Here is a 19470-nt window from a genome sequence, read left to right as displayed (position 1 = left end):
TGCCCCTTTGGAGAGGATCTGGCTTCTTTGGTGAATTCACTCTAATTCCTTTGGATCCCAAGCCTCCCTTTAAGGGAAAAGTGTCTAATTTAAGTGCTATTGGTCCTAACAGAGCTTCCTTTGAAATATACCAGATAATTAGGGAAACTATTAGGTAAGGAAAGGGCATAAAAAAGGAGTAAGAATTGAATGGGTAGAAACTGTTACTGCTTCCCTTCTTCCAAGCAGGCCTGTCAGCACTCTGCTGCTTTAACAGCCATCTCCATGGAGAAACAACTAAGTAACGATGAACACCATTCAATCTGAATGTCCATGAGGGGTTGGTTGGTTTGTTCACCTTTCCATAATGAACCAGGGAAGTGGTCCAATCAGGAGATTAATACCATGCTGAGGTTAACAGAACATTCTTATGAATGAACAGGTATCATATATCTATCATTTGTGGATACTAATTCATAAGGAACTAGAAGACTATGAAGTATGCTATCTTAGTCCATTTTCTGCTGCTATATTTATAATGAACAAAAGTTTATTTGCCTCAAAGTTTTGAAGGCTGGGAAGTCCAAGAGCATGACACCAGCATCTGGTGAGAGTCTTTTTTTCTTTTTCTTTTTTTTTTTTTTTTTTTTGTGGTATACACAGGATGTTTAGACACATGGTGAGGGTCATTCTATGGTGGAAGATGGAAGGCAGAAGCAAGCACATGACAGAGCAAGAAAACTGGGCTGAACTCACCCTTTAGTCAGAATCCCACTCTGCGATAACCAGCCCACTTCTGCAATAATTAACCTACCCCTGCGATAACAGCATTAATTCATTCATGAGGGTTCCACCCTCATGATCTAATTGGCTTTTTTTTTCCTGGTAGGGATGGGGTCTCACTATGTTGTCCAGGCTAGTCCCTAACTTATGTCCTAAAATGTTCTCCTGCTTTGGCCTCTCAAAGTGCTGGGATTACAGATGTGAGCCCTGTGCCCAGCCCTAATCACCTCTTAAAAGTTTCACCTCTTAACACCTTTTCACTGGGGATTAAATTTCTAACACATGAACTCTGGGGACATATTGAAATCATAGCACATGTTTAATATAAAAACTACACTGAACATAATTTAGTATTTCTTTAAAAATTTAGAAGATCAATACCTTGCCATTGATTTGGAATTACTACACACATGATACCATAACAGTTCTATCACTTTCTAATTAAGGGCTTTCTAAATTTCCCAGTATTGATGCTTCAAAAAAAAAAAAAAAAAAAAGTCATATCGTTATCATTGATTTCAGTGCCCAAAAATCTGGTCGTTTCAAATAAACCTTTGATTTATTTGAGGTTTTTAAAAATTCGTTTTACTTTTGGGTAGATGGAATATTACTACTTCTTAACCTACATTCCATAAAGGACCCTGAAATGAAACTTTTAAACTAAAGAAAGACTCTGGGAAGCTGTGCCCTGGAAAAACATACTGTGATTATACTTCAAACCTAAAAATCTTGGTCATTCAAGTGTTAAGAGACTAGAAACCATTTCATCTCCTAACAGTTGAGAAGAATTGATCTGCTAAATTTCAGCATAGAAAAAACATTTTATTAAATAATATTTCTCATGTGTGCTGTAGGGCCTTACTTGTTTAATGGAAACAACATCTACACTGGTAAATGTATTCTAGGTACTCACTATTATGACACATAATAGGTACTCAACAAATATTTGCTGAATGAATGTGAATAGAATGTTGCCTTAATCTTTTCCCAGAGTAAGACCAAATTTACAGGATTACCTATGAACTTAAATGAAATATATATGTATATAATTTTACTAAGTAGAAAGCTCTAACATCATGTTGGTCCTCTTGAAAGTCCCAAAAAATAACAAAAGGCAGAAACATTAAGAAGGTAAGTAATACACGTTTCTTTCTCATATTCCATCAAGAGTGGTTCCTCGGGTTGTAGCCCTGGCTGGAGAAGCTGTTCCTTCCCAAGGAGGGCACTATGACATGGAATCAGTTTCAGAAAGAGAAATGTAGCCCTGGACTGGTTTACTTATTATTTTTGTTTTCAACAGTTAAAAGCTGAAAACTGCAAAATGTTATTGGGGAAGTCTGCTAAAATAAATGCAGAGTCCAAAAAAATCAGTGAACCATACCAATAAGGTTTATTACTGGAATCATTTGGTCTTACTGCTGTACAACAGACTGTAGCATGAAAAAAGATAGGCAGAAATTCTGCAAGATATCTCCAAATAAAATACGGTGTGTATATCTGGCCTTTATATCTATGGTATGAGAAAATTCCTATAGAGGCAAATGCATATGAAACATCTTTCTGCTGGGAATGCAAAGAAACCCAGCTGGCAGGAACACCCCTTCCATATGCAAGCTCTCCTTCTCCTGAGAAATGATTCCCTACCTATCCCCATCCCACAGGGAATCAGAATCTTAACGAGGCTCCCACTTCCTAAGTGAACCATATACACTCCTACAAGAACCATGGCTCCATACAAGTTGTTTACTTACCCAGGATATTTTCCAATAAAAGATCTTCCATTTTTACTGAAGAAAAACATGGTGCAGGACCAGGATATGTACATTTCATTTGGGGTAGTAAAACCATCCACATACAGATCAAACTTCATATTCTATCAACCAAATCTACAACCAGCCTATAAATATAAATCAGCTCTACATTTAGCTGGCTATTAAACACAAATTTAGGATTTCTTCGTAGAAGGAATCCAATTTAGTTATGGCATTAAATGTGTGCTTTTTGCCTCAGAGAGAGTAATATAATTGAATTCTGACCATTGCAGCAGATCAGTGCTGCTCATCTCTGTCCAGCAATCATGTTTATAAAGGCCAGAGAAGGCAGTACTACTTTTCTAGAACAAGCGACGAGTTAAATATAAGCTGAGGAGAATGAGTTCAGCCAACCAGAGAGCAACTCAGGCACCATGAAACTGGAATTGCGGGGGCCAGCGTGTGTGCTGGGGGGCGCTGACTACTCCCCTCCACCAGCAACCACCCTATCCCTCCGTTGACATCGCCTTTCCAGATGGCCTCTTCAACCACCACTAGGTTGTTTAAAATAAAGACATCTTCTATCTTTTCATTCAGAAATGTTTACACTGAGGCAAAATAAAAGAAAAAAAAAAGATACAGATATAATCACATGATCAATCACACACTGCTTAAACCCACAGCACATTTTGTGCCACTATCTCTGTCTTTTAAAGAATACATTTTAAAACATTATGCTCTGTGGTCAAGAAACTGGGACAACTGCTTTAAATTAAAGGCAACAAGTGGACCTTGTAACATGATCAAAATCCAACCCAGGCCTTTTCTGAATTCCAAATGTAACCAGAATACCTCTTTAACAATATTTGATAAGAAATATTTAACACTTTTCATATATTTCCTGTAATTATACATTTATAACAAAATGTGGATTTACTTGGCAGCCAAACCAAAATGTTTCATATTACTCTCAGATTGCAACTCTTGCTGCTGAAATACAGTATACTAAAAATGAAATAACTTTTCCATTTTAATGTGGTTATAAGCTTCCTGCTAGGCAGCAACCTAATTGAGACTTTTATGTTAGCTTTTTTAAGACATGCTATCCTTCATCATCTGCAGAGTATTTTAACTATAGATCTCTTATAGTCATCCCAAAGTTGACACAGGCAAGGGGGATGGGGTGGGAAGAGGAAGCCCACTTTATCAAAGTCAATGGAAATACAAGGTATTAATTATGTTAAATGAAGAAATATGGCCATTTGGTTACATTTGTGGGTCAGAAATATTTTAATCTGTCGCTGCCAGCCAGCTGCCTCTCCCTGACACTCCCTCCTTGCATTTATATCAGCTGCAGGAACACATCAAAGCTCCAAAATGTGAGGAAAGCCGCCACAAGTAGGGCCTCCCTCACCCAATCCCTGCTTCAAGGTCGCAGTTTTAACTACAGCGACCATAGGGTGATCCACTACAGTCAGTAATAGGGCCATGACCTTTTTTATATTTTGGAGGCATAGATGGTAGAAAAGTTGTTAAACCATCAGCCCTAGGCATTTTTTCTTAAAAGGCCCTAGTCAATGGAAAATACAATTTTTGTGATATTTAGAAAAGAAAACAAATGGTGTACTTAGTTGCTCCGAGTCAAAGCAAAGTTGAATCACATAGATGCAGCTGAATTTTAAGCTTTGCTAAGCTTGCCAAGCATACCATGCTGTAGCACAGCCACAGAGAGGAGAGACGTACTTGTCTGCCATGATGCCCCAGCAAGTTTTATTAGATCAATGATCGGAAATTCCACATATTAACCATCAAGTACGGCAATGGCAATTACCTAAATCTGACATATTCACTCTATGACTAGCAGAGGGACTTTCGTAAGGTTAACCAGTAAACCAAAAAAAAAAACCAAAACAAAATTAACTCAGACTATTTTTATAAAGTTTTTCTGATCAAGGAATCAGATAATATGTTAAGAAGTCAGGTCATTATAACATGCAAAAATTCTGCAAAAAAAAAAAAAAGAAAAAAACTACTCTGCTTTAGATGATAAAAAGCAATTTTTTAGTGAATGGTACTTCCTTGCACTTAACTTATATCTTTGAATCTAGTAGCACATAAAGATTTTGGACAAATGTATTTATAGATTGTTCTATTTTTCAGTATATATTTTTATTTAAATCAAAGATACCAGTGAGACTCCATCTTTCCAAAAAAAAAAAAAAAAGAAAAAGTCAAAGATACCAAACACATATTTTTTGTTTTACTTCAATTGCAGAAATTCTCCAAGGTTATTAATTTAACTTGTGCAGATGAATTTAAAGAAACTAATCTTTTGCAAAGACTACACAGACAAACACAACTTATCTGTTCTAGGATTGGATTTTGAGAGTTCTTATGGTAGATTTTTTAAAATAGGAATTAATCAGGATGAGGCACAAATAAACCAGATTTTTCTTGAATGGTACATCACAGGAACAACTTTTACGCGAAGACAAAACAAAACACAAAAACAAAGAAGGCAGGACTCAAGTGAAAAGACAAACGGCCTCCCTCTCTAGGCCTCTGAAAAGATGAAGGCAAGGGCGTTTTCACTGCTGTTGAGTCATTCAAACCTTAATCAAATGTCTGCACTTCAACACAGTTCTCCCATCTCCTCAAGGATGTTAAAAATGCATAAGATTACTGTCTGAAGATGTGTGAAGACAGCTGCCTGTAGTTTTTATAATCTTAATAATTCAGTAAAAATCCACATATCATGGGTCAGATTTACCAAATGGTTTTAAATCAGGAATAAAAGGATTTAGAAACATCTTCCCCTGAAATCATCTCACAATTTTCTTCTTCATTTCACACACTACTTCTTCAGGAAAAAAAGGAACACTTTACTTGTACTGATAGTTAATTGTTGTCGGAGGCAGTATCTACCTGCACAAGGAATTTTAAACTAAACCAAACAAAATCCCTCAAAGCTGATACTGGCTATACCGTCTCTGATATCAAACCACAGCAACATTCAATTTTGAAAATAAGCAGAGGTAAACATATTGATTTTCTGCTCCTATGTGTAATTCTTATTGAGTAATCAAAGGCAAAAAGAAAAAAGAAAAGAAAAACCTAGCTGAGACAGTGAAGACTATAACTCTAATACTTTAAAGGAAAACATTTATGAATATAAATGGATTCATAAGTTCGTGCTTGAAATGAGAAAAATTATGGTTACATATATTCTGAGTTGTTGATTTTAAATTGTATCAAGAATATATGCAAGCTGATATATAAATAATTGCCTTTTATATAACAAAAAGGATCTATTTCTGACAAAACGTGAACTTCTAATCAAACTTCTGATTAGAAGTTTTGTTATTAGAAGTTCACTTTTGTTATTTGCTAGTTTTTGCATTTCAGTTAGTATTTTCTGAGACCTTCATTTTAAGTAAATATAGTTAGACTAGCCTGGCTTTCCAATGAAATCTAAATCAAATTCCTTTATTGGAGCTGCCTTACTGTCTCATGTGCTATATCTCTCTCTCCCTTTAAGCAAATAATCAGTATCAGTAAACCTGCCATTTGTGCAACTGGGATTTTATTGTTAAGTCGTAAGTGTTGAAATTATTTAAAAGTCTGGATGAAGACAGCATGATATTTGATGCAGGAGTAATGCAATCTGTCTAATCTCAGTTAAAGATTCACTACCAAAATTCCCAACAGTTATAACAGCTGCATGAATTCAGTAAAATACTTCTTAAAAAGCTATCAGCAAAGTTAGTCGAACTTGATTTTTTGAATGACCTGGAAATTTAGTTTAGCTACATTAATACAGCTGATTTTGAGTTAAAGCAAAAAACAAACACCAGCCTCAAGTCATGCACATATTCTACCCCTTTTTCTTAAAAAATGACTGAAACCCTTGAGAAAAACATGGCATAAAGGTACAAGTACTAATATTACAAGACATCTGATGGGTCATGTAAAGAATAAGAAATCATCTCCCAGATGTTTGCAAGACAACAGAATAATCTCTCCACGAATATAGAAAAAATGTCAGAGTATAAACAAAATATCCATGATTAAATAAAACTTTAGGTGATCCAAACCGACTAGCGTTTTACAATATTAATGCTAATGGTTATTTTGCAGGTTTAACAGGTCTCATTAAAAAAAAAAAAAAAGAGCTGCATATAGGAAGGAGAAGCAAACAGAAAACTAGTCATACATGGTAAGTAACAAGGAAAGAAGAGGTATCAAATCAGTTAGAAATATACAATAGCAGTTTCCAATGTTGGGTCAGGAAATAAGGTAGTTAGAGAAAAGTTGCAATCTAAAACAGAAAACACTTTTAGGAAACGGCAAAATTAAAACAGAAGTAGATATGTAAAATAGATGAATGAAGACAAGGTCTTCCTGCACCAAGGGAGTTGTTTAGGAGAAACAGTGTCCGTTTGTGGCCAGCGATAATACTTTCCATTCAATAGAGTTTGCAGCTTGCTGATTCATATGATTGCAGGCTGGCGCCCTGCTGGCGAGCCTCTCCACTGAAATTAAATCCACTCTCTTCAGTTATAAATTATAATGCTCTATAAACAACACTCCCATTGGGAATGGGGTAGGGGGAGAGAGAGAGAGAGAGAGAGAGAGAGAGAGGGAGAGAGAGAGAGAGAGAGAGAGGGGAAGAGAGGAAGAGAAGGAGAGACAAGATTGAAAGAAGAGGCAGGGAGGGAGAAAAGAGCCGGAGAGGGAAAGCGTTTCTGCATAGTCCACTCACTGTTTAATGTTCTGCTCTTCTGCAACAAACAAGGGGAGTAAGTCTTCCACAGATAGCTCTCCTGCTGTAATTCCTACACTGTTTGATGTAGAGCCCAGAAAGGGAAGTGGGATAGTAATATGAGTCTAAGAGGAAAAGTACTTACAAATCAAGGAGTGTACAAGACGAAGAAGAGATAAAAGAGATTTCTATACCTGGATTTTTCAAATATATTACTGAATATATCTTAGGAGTCTCAAGGGAGAGCCAAAATGAATAAAATTATTGAATTCTATTTAGACCAATTAGATCTTCACATTATACATCTCTTAACATCAAAATCAACCAGAGTTATTTCCCCCAGATGCACTGGGAAAGCAAAGAAACAGGAAAGAAAAGTTAAAATTAATCCATCCCAAACAGCCTCAGACAAGGAGTCCAGAGCAAAGAGAAAGTGCAATGATTTCGAGATTAACCACTCTGGCTTTTTAAAATAAGTATGTATTTTGAAATTCAATGCTAAATTTATAGGAGAGTGTTGCCTCAACTGTTTAAATATTGTGGAATTTGTTTTTTTTTCTTAATGTGCTGTTTCAAAGGAAAAACAATTGCAAATATTAGGTTGTGTTAATTACCTAAATGATTCATAAAGAAGTCTATTGGTGAGTTGGTTGGTATGTACCAGCTTCAGGACATTAACTTATATCCATACTGCAGATTTTTCGTGTGCATGTGAATTTTTTTTAGGAGTTATTCATGCCTTATAGCAGGATAGAAACAATTATTGTTATGTGCCAATTAGTATTCCAAGGATTGACGCCCATCAGTCTACGAAAAGACATAGTTTCATATTTAAAAATCCCTCTGAAATTTCTTACCAAATGATGAAACTGGACATAAAAATAAAAAGGGGAGGCAGGGGTTGAGTAGGGAGAAGGTGGGAGAGAGAAGCAAGCCCGTTCCAACCTAAGTCTGAACCCACAAAACCAAAGAGACCATTTCAGGTAAGGAAACTCAAGGAAAACAGAATCCTCCACAAACCATGTCTTTCCATTTCTCTATGTCATTTTGGCAGATCACATATTCCCCCAAAAGAAACAAGATAAAGCAAAACTCCACTTTTCTCCTGAAGTCAGAGAATGAAGAGGCAAAGAGAAGGTGCCTGAGATTCCAGTTTTAGATCCAAGGAATTTTACCAGGCTCAACTACAAACCCTGAAAAGAAGACGAAAATGAATAAATTGACCCAAACTTTAACCAGAGAATTAGGCTTAGTAACAAGTCCGATTTTACTTTTTTTTAAATGTGTCTCACTGACTGTCTTTCTCTGTCTCTCTGCGTTTGTTTGCGGTACATACTGAGTAAATTATTTGCTGATAGGTGAATCTTAGCAAATGCTTTTCTTCCTTTGAATGCCTGGTGAGCTTGTTGGGAAAAGTCATTTAAGTCACTTAAAACAATCCCATGAAAAGTAAAACTCAATTCTGAAATAAGAGTATAACTTAGAGCTTAAAAATAAATTAAATAAAGGAAGCATTAAAAGATAAATGGAGCAGGATGCTCTGTGGCTGAGGTAATCTGAGTGGAGAGGGAAGAAGGAGGGCTACGTTAATAAATGATTAAAAGGCTTTAACAAGGGCCTATCAGGTTGACCAGGAAAGCATTCTTCTTCTCTGCTCCTCCCTGAGACCACCTTTTTTACATTTGTTCTCAATGCTGATCAATATGGTTTTCATTTGCTGATTTCCATAATGCCATATGTGATCTGCCAGGCTGACATAACGAAGCTAGAAAGAGCTGAAGTCATTTTAACATTCTCGCTTGCATGACTGTCGCCAGTTTACCAAATGCCTGTTATCTGGGAGTCAGTATCTCTCTCTTGTTTACTGACAAATACCAGAGAGGTTTGCTCCTAGAGAAAGCAGGTCTGGGTGGCAAATTTAAGATTCAAACTAAATATTACACTTTTTTTTTTTTTTGCTACCACTCTAATCTGTAATTTAAGCTTGATTAAATAAAAACAAGATTTAAGTGTGAATTATCCTTTTCTGAACACAAGTGCTCACTTCTGTTGATAAAACAATAAATCACACACAAAAAAAGCATCAATACTTTATGATGCCACCAAAGCCTCAGGACATATTTACTGCCTCAATTCAAGTTTTCCTATAAATACAGTGTTTTAGTTGGCCAACTAGTATTTGTCTCTGATAACTTTCACCAAAATTCATATCAAACTGTGTGTTTTAAAACTTTTTACTCTTTGCTAAAGTTTCTTTAATCCATGCTCTGGCCTGAAGAAACTTAAAAAAAAAAAATCGTATGTAAGCTTCCTACACTTTTTTCATTGTATAACGAAATGGGTTTCTTGAGGTCATCACATAAGTGACCCCCTAAGAGCCTTCCATGACGCCTGAAATGTCTCATTTAAAAATCGCTGTATTGGCCGGGCGCGGTGGCTCAAGCCTGTAATCCCAGCACTTTGGGAGGCCGAGGCGGGTGGATCACGAGGTCGAGAGAACGAGACCAACCTGGTCAACATGGTGAAACCCCGTCTCTACTAAAAATACAAAAAATTAACTGGGCATGGTGGTGCATGCCTATAATCCCAGCTACTCAGGAGGCTGACGCAGGAGAATTGCCTGAACCCAGGAGGCGGTGGTTGCGGTGAGCCGAGATCGCGCCCCTGCACTCCAGCCTGGGTAACAAGAGCGAAACTCCGTCTCAAAAAAAAAAAAAAAAATCTCTGTATTGTTTGTTGATCACTTTTCCATGCTCAAAAGAAAATTTCAAGAAAAAGTGCAAATAGGAACACATTTCTGAAATGATTTACCTTTTGCAAGCCAAACACCCCCCACCAAAAAAATAAAAAACCAAACCAGTTGCATTTGATCAAATGGATACTTCAACATTGTAATTTAAAAATAAAAATATATTTAGTGCCAGCACCTTCATTTACAATAAATTTAGATCCTTTTTATATTAAATACATTAAATAATAAATATTCTGATAATTAACAGAAGTCATATTTTAGTTCTCAAGAACAAAATCCCTCTGAGGCTGGGTGCAGTGGCTCAAGCCAATAATCCCGGTAACTCAGGAGACCAATGTGGGGACGATCGCTTAAGCTCAAGAGTTTGGGACCAGCTTGGGCAATGAGACCTCATCTATAGGAAAAAATTAAAAATAAAAAAATTAGTCAGGTGTGGTGGTGCACACCTGTGGTTCCCGCTACTGGGGAGGCTGAGTTAGGAGGACTGCTTGAGCCCAGGAGGTGTAGGCTGCAGTGAGCCGTGATCCTGCCACTGCACTGCACTCCAGCCTGGGCAACAGAGGGAGATGCTGTCTCAGAAACAAAAACAAAAACAAAAAACAAAACAGCTTGTGCCGGCAATTAGTCCAGGAGCTATGAAAACTAAAATCAGAGAATTTTGCAAAGAAAATCCCTGTCAATTGTTCCAAAAAAAGATGACTGTGTCATGGCTAGGTCAGCACACAAAGTTTTAAAAACAGTTGCATCTCCAAATACTGCATTTGCTCCAACTCTCAGTTCACAGTCTTTGCTGTATAACGTGAGTTTTCTTTTCTCCTCCTTTCCTTTTTCCCTCCCTTCCTTCCTTCCGCAAACGCAATGGACACACTGCTTCAAAACAAAACAAGGGAAAAGCAAACGAGCTGAAGGAAAGCAGTGTGACAAATATCTAAAGGAAAGGTCCCTCAAGACAACAAAGTGGCATTGGGGGGATGAACATCCCATTTACTCCCTCAACCTTAGCTTCCCTTCCCTAAACCAGTGGGTTGTTTACTCCATTCTCTTAATTTCTTTAGCAACAGTGAAAGGATACTAAAACAATGAGACCTTTAAGCTGGCTAGTGTCAGAACGTGAATTATTCCTGTTTCTGTGTGTATGGTTGTTGGTTGGTTGTTAATTCGTTTGGAAAAAAAGTGGCCTAAAAGTGCACACATCACTGTTACTAAAGAATCCTAAAATGACTGCTGTTGAATTCTGATATAAATGTTGATAATGAGGTAAGTAGCAAAGTTTAGCAAAACATACCAAACAACAACAACAACAACAACAACAACAATGAAATGATACAAGGATTCTAAAGGCATACAATGGTACAGAGAATTCATCTTAAGGACAGTTCTCTGGGGTTCTGAGATTTTTGAATTATGGTAAGGCAGACAATAAAGAACCTGTAGTCCATTTAAAAGTAACAAGCTAACTCCTCTTATGAATTCCAAGTTAAATAGGAGATGTCACCTTACATTGGAGGTTTGGTGAGGTTGGAGAGATTACGTGGTCAGCATCTTTTAAGTGCAAAGTCATCTCTTTCCTTCTGATATTCACAGTAAAAACAATTATTAAAATCATAAGGAAACAGAGAAGAAAAGGTAATCTTGCCTAGACATGAACCAGGAAGAAAGGCAGGAATGATATTCTCAAAGTCCAGTGGAACTGGTGGCAGAGTACCCCACTGGAGACTTAACAGCTAACATTTTACTTTACTTGGCCCATAATTACCACAGTGAAGGACAAGTCAGATTAACACTGTCCTACATCACTGTATTATGGTAACAACAGGTTAGTTACAACAGTTGAAAACACTTACATCAAAGGTGAGATTATCACCAGAATAGACTTCTAAAGGGAGGTAATAGGTGACAGGCAGGAAAAGGGCACTTCTCTTATTTACAGGATCCATGGGAAGAGAAAGGGCGTTCTAGGCTTCAACTGGCAGACAGGGAGAAAATTATGAAGGTTCTTTTGAGCTGTAGTAAGCTCAGGAGGATGAGAAAAATTGTAAGCTAGTATAGGATGCTAGAAAACTTCCTTCAAAAGAAAAGTTTTCTTTCAAAGCAGGTAAAAAATACGAAAGGCATTATATCCTTCCAAGTTCAGGCAGTAAAAAAAATAACAGTTCAACAATAAGGGATACCCTTACAGAAGAATAAATCTCTGGGAGGCTGTTTTAGATCTTTTGCCCCAGTGGGGCAAGCATACCTTCTACTGCTTTGTGGAGAGAGGTATATTCACAAAACTTAAGGGTCCTTTGAGGAAGAATGACCAGAAATCTGCAGTATTGGGATTTTTTTTTTAAAAGAAGATAACCTTAAGACTTTATTAGCTTTATAATATTTTTAAAAAGATTGAAACTGGTCAGGCACAGTGGCTCACCCCCCTAATCCCAGTGGGTGGATCATGAAGTCAGGAGTTCAAGATCATCCTGGCCAACATGGTAAAACCCCTTCTCTACTAAATACACAAAAATGAGCTGGGGTGGTGGCAGGTGCTTGTAATCCCACCTATTCAGGAGGCTAAGGCAGAGAATTGCTTGAACCTGGGAGGCAGAGAATTGCTTGAACCTGGGAGGCAGAGATTGCAATGAGCCGAGATGATGCCACTGCACTCCAGTCTGGGCGACAGAGCAAGACTGTCTCAAAAACAAACAAACAACGATTGAAACTTAGAACTGGATAATTTGGCCCTTTCTTCTCTTTTTAACTCCTCCACCAGCATTCTTTTAGATCTGAGGTTGGGCTCAACATATCCAAACCTTAGCACTATTTTCTTCCAAGTTTTAACCCTTTTCTGGAAAAATAGGCTGTCTGCCTACTATAAACCACTCTCTTTCCTATGACAAAACGACTTTTCCTGGACACACAGAATCTTTGTCCTTCTGGTACTGTGTCAGTATGTGAAGCTGGTGCTTGCCACACTTCTTACAGTAAGTCTGGTGCATTTTAAGAACATTCACGTTTGCAGGACGACTATTAGCATGAAAACCCTGTGGTCTATCTCATCAACACTGTATCCAGAGTCCTTGCCAAGAGCACCTGGCATACAGTAGTCATTCAAAACATAGATGTTGGCCAGGCGCAGTGGCTCACGCTTATAATCCCAGCACTTTGGGAAGCCAAGGCAGGAGGCTCACTTGAGACCAGCAATTCAAGACCAGTCTGGGTAACAGGGCGAGATCTTGTCTCTGCAGAAAATTTAAAAATTTGCTGGGTGTGCTAGTCAGTTTCAGCGACTTGGGAGACTGAAGTGGAATGACGGCTTGAGCCAGGGAGGTTGAGACTGCAGTGAGTCATGATTGTGCCACTGTACTCCAGTATGGGTGACAGAGTGAGACCCTATCTCAAAAAAAAGTGTTTTTTTTTTTGAATGAGAGAGATCTTTAGAAGCAATGCAGGAATTTGCCAGGTCATTAACAGATTAAAAGCAAATGTAGGAAAAAACAGAGGAGGAGGTGGTAGTGGTATAAGTTGATTATCCCTTATCCAAAATGCTTGGGACCAGGAATGCTTTGAATTTTGAATTTTGTCTGATTTTAGAATATTTGCATTATATACTTACTGGTTGAGAATCCCTAATCTGGAGATTAGAAATCTTCCAATGAACATTTTCTTAGAGTGTAATATTGGCACTCGCTCAAATAAGTTTTGAATTTTCGAGCATTCTAGATTTCAGATTTGGGATTTTGGATTTGGGACAGTCAACCTGTAACAGTAGCAGTAGGAGAAGTAACAGTAACTGCAGTAGTTGTGGTCATTGTAGCTTTAAATGAGAAGTCGGAAGTGTAAGTGAAATTCAGTCGTCTAGATGTGGCTATACAGAAATCTGTGGCTCAAGGGCCTTATCGGTATTAAAGATTTACTCCCCTTCAACTGGGCTCCCAGGGAACTACAAAAGAAGGTTTGCACAAGTGTGGAAAACCAACATCTTGGGTAACAGGAGGATTTATAGTCACGTTCAGCAAGTGAGAAACGAAATGATGAGGTAAGTACCTTATTAGTAATGCTAAGGTCAATACCAGGTCAGGATGGGTTAAGACAGAAAAGCCCTGTCCCAAGTTCCAAAAGCAGTCTGGGGGTCAAAGACATTTAAAACATGGCCTCAGTTTCCTAACTCTAACATACCAGGGACCAAATCTAATTATGAGAAGTTATAGGAAAGCAAATCTAAGTGTAATCAATTTGCAGGAATTAATGAGGAGAGTTGAGAAACATGTCTGTTAAAGACAGAGAAAGGAAGGGCTGTATTATTTTATTTCCTGGTCTTTTGTAAACTCTATCCTGGTAGCAGAATTTCTATTTCTAGAACAAGCAAAGCTCTGTCACACATCTTGTATGATTGTTCCCACTTCTCAGTGCACATGGGTGGTGGTTATTATTTTTAATGTATTCCTACTTCAGTAAGTCATAAATAAGCTTACCTATTCAAATGACCACACTAAATGATGAGAAATAGCACACCGACCCATAAGCAGCAAAGACCCAGAAGGCAACACTTAAAACATAAACTGCCAAAAGCAACCTGATCGGGTTTCATAAATCAGAGTGGCCATGGCCCTGAAGAATGGGAACGAGAGCTCCAGTAATTGCAGTCTTCTGTCTGGGAGCATACTGTAAAAATAGCCACAGTAAGCAATCTTCCTGACCAATCAATAGACTCCTATTAACCTCCTGGCCAATTACAGGATGATTGGCTAAGCAAACAAAGAATTATTGGCTGTTTAGTTGGGACTTTATTCGGGCCTCTCTCTTCCCCTGTTTCTCATTCTGTTCCGCCTCTCCTCCCTACCCCCTTTCCTGTTAGGAAAAAACATCTGCAAACACCTGATATTCATCTAAGTCTCTGCAGTTGTACAGTCTTGTTAAATTGTTACCACCTTTTCCACAAGCAGTTTTGGCAATTAACCTCATGGCCAGAGACTTCAAAGAAAACAACTGTTGAGTTTAACCTCTCTGAGCTACCATAGATTCCTTTATGATTTTTCCTGAAACACTTTCATCCAGAGAGGAAAAATGCAGACTGATAAAAGTAATGTTTATTTTAATATTTGGTTAATTTATTAAGAAGACAAACGCCTCAGACATTTGCCATAACAGGGTGCACTCAATTTTCAAAGCCTTCACAAAGTGGGGTTTTATTTTCATTTACATTCCCAACACATGTGTGCTTCTCTGCTCTTCCACAAATCCTACATTTGCTGGAATCCAAGGATTTGATACATTTGACCCTCCCTTGCCCCTGTTCACAAATCTCTCATGTGTTTCTCAAAACTGTTTAAAAGTTCAGAATGAAAAATGCATGTAAAATTAATGCTAAGAACCAAAGTTGCCCTTAAAAATCTATTTTTGTTTTCTCTTTTTACCCTCACAGATAGACTTTTTACACTAAAAGCAAGGTTAATCCCCAACTCTCGTGAGGAAAAACCTACTAGCAATAAAGATCAAAATATATAACTAAACAAGCAATACAATTCTTCTCAAGTAATCTTCTGGCCTAAGTATTTTGAAATTTGTGCTACGGACCCAACTTTTTACAGCTGTGCGTAATAATAATGGGCCTGATCTTACCAGCTGAAGGCAGGTTTGTGGAGGTGCATTAACTCCTCCAGGCGACAAAGTTCATTTCGAATTTTAATAAAAGTGATTAAATATTTAGTAGACCCTGAGAACTACTGATTTCTCTCTCTGGCAAGGTTGGGCTTTGTAAAATTGCCACTAATACTTTTGCCACTCTGAGAAACTTGAAGAAGTCTGTAAACGATTTAGAGTATTTGTACGCCTTTTCTAGAAGTACCATGGGGTTGAAATAAAAAATGTGTAGCAAAGTCAACAGAGCTTTTGTTTGATATTTTCAGTTACCAATATCCTGGTGCTACAATTAATTCTCCCACAGCGATAAATAACTGTTTTCTGGAAAATGGCACTCTGCGGTACAGTACCATGCCATTTGATGATTGTGTTAAGGGCCTGGTTTTAACCAAACAGCACATTTTTACCAATAGCACACCTTCATGAGTTTAGGGAAGCAGAGGGGAAAGTGCAGTAACAACAGTTTTTGGGAGGGAGACCGACCTGGAGTAGATTTCTACTTTTGCTCTGTATTGGCTGTGTTGAGAGTGAGCAAATACAAATAATTATACCTATCTTGTAGGGATGTTATGAGGATAAAATAGAGTATATACAGCAAAAGTCACAAACTGTTTCAGTTAGCCTGCACTGTTTTAAAAAATCAGGAAATATCCATAAAAATGTGAATTTCCTGTCTCTTTTGACTAAATGTAAGGTCTGGCAACACAGGGCCCACATTTCTGCAGTTGGCAACATGGAATGGAACAGCAGCAGCAACCTTAAATGTAGGCAATTTGCTGTATAACCCCCACCACTTAGACCCAGCCAGGGTAGCCTCTGAGTTTTTGAGCCTTCCATGAAGTGGTTTCACACAGTGTTCTGGCACATAATGTTTGGTACATAGTAAGTACTCAATAAAAGGTAACTATTATACGAGCTACTACACCAAATAAAGTGAGTTGGCTGCAAATTTGAGGGAGGTTTCACAGACATATCAGCTAAACCTTTTATAGGCAGAGACATATCAAGCTCTGGAAATAATACAAAAACTTCTATGTGTATGTGTGGGAGAGAGCTGTATTAATATAAATTACACACACACACACACACACACACACACACACACACACACACAGAGTTTTCTAAACCTTCTGAGTGTCTCTACTTACCTAAAATTCCCATGGCACTTACCTTTAACAGTGTTCCTTGTGGAATTTAGCACGTACTACATCTTGTATTGGTGTTTGCATTCCCGACCAACTTACACATTTCTAAGCTGTGTATTCCCTAAAGTTTTGTTGAGAATATAAAAACACCTCTAATTCAGGCAACTAGGGAAATGGCCAGTCTGAAACAAGGAAGCAGGTGAGTTATATCTGAGACGAATACACTGCTTTGGTATAAGAAACACCTGTCAGCCCACGCGTGATAGTGCACACCTCTAATCCCAGCACTTTGGAAGGCTGAGGTGGATGTATGAATTGAGCTAAAGACCAGCCTGAGCAACATGGTGAAACCCCATCCCTACAAAAACAAAAACAAAAAATAGCCAGGCGTGGACAGGCACGGTGGCTCATGCCTGTAAATCCCAGCACCTTGGGAGGCTAAGGCAGGCGGATCATCTGAGGTCAGGAGTTTGAGACCAACCTAGCCAAGATGGCGAAACCCTGTCTCTAATAAAAATAGAAAAAATTAGCTGGGCATGGCGGTGCATGCCAGTAGTCCCAGGTCCTCAGGAGGCTGAGGCACAAGAATCACTTGAACCTGGGAGGCGAAGGCTGCAGTGAGCCAAGATCATGCCACTGCACTCCATCCTGGGCAATAGAGACTCTGTCTCAAAAAAAAAAAATTGGCCAGGTGCAGTGGTGTGCACCTATAGTCCCAACTACTTGGGGGGCTGAGGCAGGATGGTTGCTTGAGCCTGGGAAACTGAGGCTGCAGTAAGCCATGATCACACCACTGCATTCCACTCTAGCCTGGGCAACAGAGCAAGACCCTGTCTCAAAAAAAAAAAAAAAGAAAGAAAGAAAGAAACATCTGTCATTACAACAAACTACATGGGTTTGAAATATTTTCATTTTCTCTGGCAAGTGCATGCTCCCCTCTGAAATGTTATTTACCAATTTGCATAACACATTTTACTCACACTTCAAGATCAATCTCAATTCAGCAAAATCATACATTCTTAATGGGCTGTGTTATCACCTACAATCTTATCTTTTTACTCTGATTATGACAGTCACAAGGAAAGAAAATGAATATCATCGGTGGACCAGCAAACCCTAGAATTTGAATCTGCCACTCTAGCTAAGATTCTATCATTTTTACCTTAATTTTAGTTCCATTTTGACAGCCATGAAAACAACCTATCAATATGATTAGGTTGTTTTAGATATTTGGGAGTTGGGGGAAGAGGGCAGAAACAGTCCTAAGAGCTCAGTCATTTTAAACAATAAGTATTCGAAAGCAATTTTCAGAGTGACCCAAACTAGTACACCAGTAAGTGACCTTGGCCTGATGCAGTGGCTCATACCTGTAATTCCAGCACTTTGGGAGGCCGAGGGGGATGGACCCCTGAACTTAGGAGTTTGAGACCAGCCTGGGCAACATGGCAAAACCCTGTCTCTACAGAAAATAGGCAAAAAAATCAGTGGGGTATTGGGGCTTGCGCTTGTAATCCCAGCTACTCAGGAGACTGAGATGGGAGAATCGCTTGAGCCCAGGAGGTGGAAGTTGAAGTGAGCCATGATCACATCACTACGTTCCAGCCTGGGCCACAGGGTGAAACTGTCTCAAAAAAAAAAAAAAAAAAAAAAAAAAAGGGTAACTAACCTTGTGCTATGGAACAGTACTGTGTCAGCTATCTGGGGGTAGATCATGCATAGGGGGATGAGTCCTCCCCAGAAAAGTAGTAGAGCAGGGAAAAGGGCAAAAACAAAAACATGCTCCATCAAGAGGATGCAAGGTAATCTCAGATTCCAGGAGTATCTTGGAAGCAGCCCCGGGAGTTTTGGCAGCCTCTGCAAACAAGTGGCCTGGGTTGAAATTTGTGAGGGAAGGAAAAAATGAAATATGTCATGTACATGAAGTTCAAATCAAACCTAAAACTTCCTCTGTCCACGCTTGTTAAGAGGACTTTCATATTAAACAGGAACTCTCCTGAGAGGAAAATGATTTCTGGTCATTCTCACTGCAAGACTTAGATTTTCAATTTCCCTTTAATTTTTATATTCTTTTTCAGCTTAAGTAAAAAGGAGAGGGATATTTGTGCTGAACATTTAAGAATGATTTTTTAAAGTGACATTAAATGACACAAGGGTCTGGTGCTATGCTGTACAGTTCAATGAACTCCTGCACAGATCAGCAAGATGGTTGGAAATGCCTCCCTCCGTCTGTTTTTCATCTCCAAAGTCTGTGTACTCAGCAGAGTGTGAAGAGAGCCTCTCTTCTCCTCAGAACATTCTCCCAGTGGTCCTCCCCCAACCCCCACTCCCTCTCCGTAGCCCCTGCAGCAGAGAACAGGAACTAGAGCAAATGCTTTTGTGAATTAAGAGATCTTGTGAGCGTAAATTTGGTCAGGCTGCTCCTTTCTGCAGGCCAGACCCCGCTGCTGCCCCAGGATGTGAACTGTCAGTTTGCATAGCTGGTGATGAGTTGCAGAACCATCAGCAAAGGTGAAGACGGCAGAAACAAGAAAGATTCAAGACTGGTGGAAATCATTTCACAAGGAAAATTTCAGCCATCAGTGGGAGGAAGCTTTGAAAAATGCTGCCATTTCCGAGTCAGAATGAAGGAAAAATTAAATTACTGCCGGTGAGGCGAGCCAAAGTTGCATCTCCCTCCAG

General features: G+C 38.6%; 1 protein-coding gene across 9 annotated transcripts in view; it reads right to left on the bottom strand.

The window, feature by feature from the left end:
* BCAS3 (BCAS3 microtubule associated cell migration factor) overlaps positions 1-19470 on the bottom strand; it is a 661861-nt gene that overhangs the window by 223619 nt on the left and 418772 nt on the right. The window contains exon 24 of one of the 9 annotated variants that reach the window (XR_012514510.1): positions 7276-19470. This exon is cut by the window's right edge and continues 51393 nt beyond it. The exons of the other annotated variants lie outside the window; for them this stretch is intronic. The gene's annotated coding sequence lies outside the window, so the exon portion shown is untranslated. The remainder of the gene's footprint in view (positions 1-7275) is intronic. 9 annotated transcript variants of the gene reach the window in all.

Source organism: Saimiri boliviensis, chromosome 17 (genome assembly GCF_048565385.1).
Source record: "Saimiri boliviensis isolate mSaiBol1 chromosome 17, mSaiBol1.pri, whole genome shotgun sequence".
Classification (NCBI taxonomy): Eukaryota; Metazoa; Chordata; class Mammalia; order Primates; family Cebidae; genus Saimiri; species Saimiri boliviensis.
Note: the sequence above shows the minus strand (reverse complement) of the source record. Positions and strands in the feature narration are given on the sequence as shown.